Genomic DNA, 2,815 nt, shown 5'->3' on the forward strand with positions numbered 1-2,815 from the left:
ATTTAGTTAGATTTATTTAAATTATATTTGTTAGGGGGTGTTAGGGTTAGACTTAGGTTTAGGGGTTAATAACTTTAATATAGTGGAGGCGACGTTGGGGGCGGCAGATTAGGGGTTAATAAATGTAGGTAGGTGGCGGCGATGTTAGGGACGGCAGATTAGGGGTTAATAATATTTAACTAATGTTTGCAAGGCGGGAGTGCAGCGGTTTAGGGGTTAATATGTTTATTATAGTGGTGGCGACATTGGGGGCGGCAGATTAGGGGTTAATAAATATAATGTAGGTGTCAGCGATGTTGGGGGCAGCAGATTAGGGGTTAATAAATATAATGTAGGTGTCAGCTATATTGGGAGCGGCAGATTAGGAGTTAATAAGTGTAAGATTAGGGGTGTTTAGACTCAGGGTTCATGTTAGGGTGTTAGGTGTAGGAATCAATGGGGCTGCGTTACTGAGCTAAACGCTGCTTTATTGCAGGTGTTAGACTTTTTTTCAGCCGGCTCTCCCTGTTGATTCCTATGGGGAAATCGTGCACAAGCACGTTACACCAGCTCACCGCTGACTTAAGCAGCGCTGGTATTGAAGTGAGATTTGGAGCAAAATTTTACTCTACGCTCACTTTTTGTCTTTTAACGCTGGGTTTGTAAAAACTTGTAATACCAGCGCTGCAGGAAAGTGAGCGGTGAGAATAACGTGCAAGTTAGCACCGCACCCCTGTTACCGTAAAACTTGTAATCTAGGTGTAAGATAGCTACAATGTAACTATTAGTTATATTGTAGCTAGCTTAGGGTTTATTATACAGGTAAGTATTTAGTTTTAAATAGGAATTATTTAGGTAATCATAGGAATTTTTATTTAGATTTATTTTAATTATATTTAAGTTAGGGGGTGTTAGGGTTAGGGTTAGACTTAGGTTTAGGGGTTAATAACTTTAGTATAATGGCGGCGACGTTGGGGGCGGCAGATTAGGGGTTAATAACTGTAATGTAGGTTGTGGCGATGTTAGGGGCGGCAGATTAGGGGTTTATACATTTTATTTTAGTGTTTGAGATGCGGGAGGGCCTCAGTTTAGGGGTTAATAGGTAGTTTATGGGTGTTAGTTTACTTTTTAACACTTTAGTTATGAGTTTTATGCTACGGCTTTGTAGCGTTAAAACTCATAACTACTGATTTAAGAATGCGTTACCAATCTTGCGGGATAGGCTGTACCGCTCACTTTTTGGCCTAAAAAAAAAGCTTGTAATACCGACGCTATGGAAGTCCCATTGAAAAAAGACTTTACGCAAATTGGGTAAGTTAATTTGCGGTATGGCCAAAAAAGTGTGCGGGACAGCTGTACCTACAAGACTTTTTTATTCATAACGCAAAACTTGTAATCTAGCCGTAAGTATTTAGTTTTAAATAGGAATTATTTAGGTATTAATTGTAATTTTTATTTAGATTTATTTTCATTATGTTAAAGTTAGTGGTGTTAGGGTTAGGGTTACGTTAGGGTTAGGTTTAGGGGTTAATAACTTTAGTATAGTGGCGGCGACGTTAGGGGCGGCAGATTAGGGGTTAATAAGTGTAGGCAGGTAGCGACGACATTGGGGGCGGCAGATTAGGGGTTAATAAGTGTAATGTAGGTAGCAACGACATTGGGGGCAGCAGATTAGGGGTTAATAAGTGTAGGTAGGTGGTGGCAACATTGGGGCGGCAGATTAGGGGTTAATAAGTGTAATGTAGGTGTCGGAGATGTCAGGGCAGCAGATTAGGGGTGTTGAAACTCAGGGTTTATGTTACGGTGTTGGGTGTAAACATAACTTTTCTTTCCCCATAGGAATCAATGGGGCTGCGTTACAGAGCTTTACACTCCTTATTGCAAGGTGTTAGGCTTTTTTTTAGCCAGCTCTCCCTATTTATGTCTATGGGGAAATCATGCACGAGCACGTAAAACCAGCTCAAAGCAGCGCTGGTATTTGTGTGCGGTACAAACAACCCCCCCAACAGTAAAACCCACCACCCACACAAACAACCTCCCAAATAAAATACTATCTAAAAAAACCTAAGCTCCTCATTGCCCTGAAAAGGGCATTTGGATGGGCATTGCCCTTTAAAGGGATGAAGTCCTCAACGAAACCGGGAGAAGTCTTCATCCAAGCCGGGCGAAATGGTCCTCCAGACGGGCAGAAGTCTTCATCCAGACGGCCTCTTCTATATTCATGCATCTGGAGCGGAGCAGGTCCATCTTCAAGACATCCAATGCGGAGCATCCTCTTCATCCGGCGACTAAAGATGAATGAAGGTACCTTTCAGTGACGTAATTTAAGATGGCGTCCCTTAGATTCCGATTGGCTGATAGAATTTTATCAGCCAATCGGAATTAAGGTAGAAAAAATCCTATTGGCTGATGCAATCAGCCAATAAGATTGAAGTTCAATCCTATTGGCTGATCCAATCAGCCAATAGGATTGAGCTTGCATTCTATTGGCTATTCCAATCAGCAACGCCCATCCAAATGCCCTTTTCAGGGCAATGGGGAGCTTAGGTTTTTTTAGATAGTATTTTATTTGGGGGGTTGTTTGTGTGGGTGGTGGGTTTTACTGTTGGGGGGTGTTTGTATTTTTTTTCCAGGTAAAAGAGCTGATTACTTTGGGGCAATGCCCCGCAAAAGGCCCTTTTAAGGGCTATTGGTAGTTTAGTTTAGGCTTGGGGTTTTTGTTATTTTGGGGGGGGGGCTTTTTTATTTTGATTGGGCTATTAGATTAGGTGTAATTAGTTTAAATATCTGTAATTTGTTTTTTATTTTCTGTAATTTAGTGGGGGGTTTTGTACTT

Source organism: Bombina bombina, chromosome 3, assembly GCF_027579735.1.
Source record: "Bombina bombina isolate aBomBom1 chromosome 3, aBomBom1.pri, whole genome shotgun sequence".
NCBI classification, from domain to species: Eukaryota; Metazoa; Chordata; class Amphibia; order Anura; family Bombinatoridae; genus Bombina; species Bombina bombina.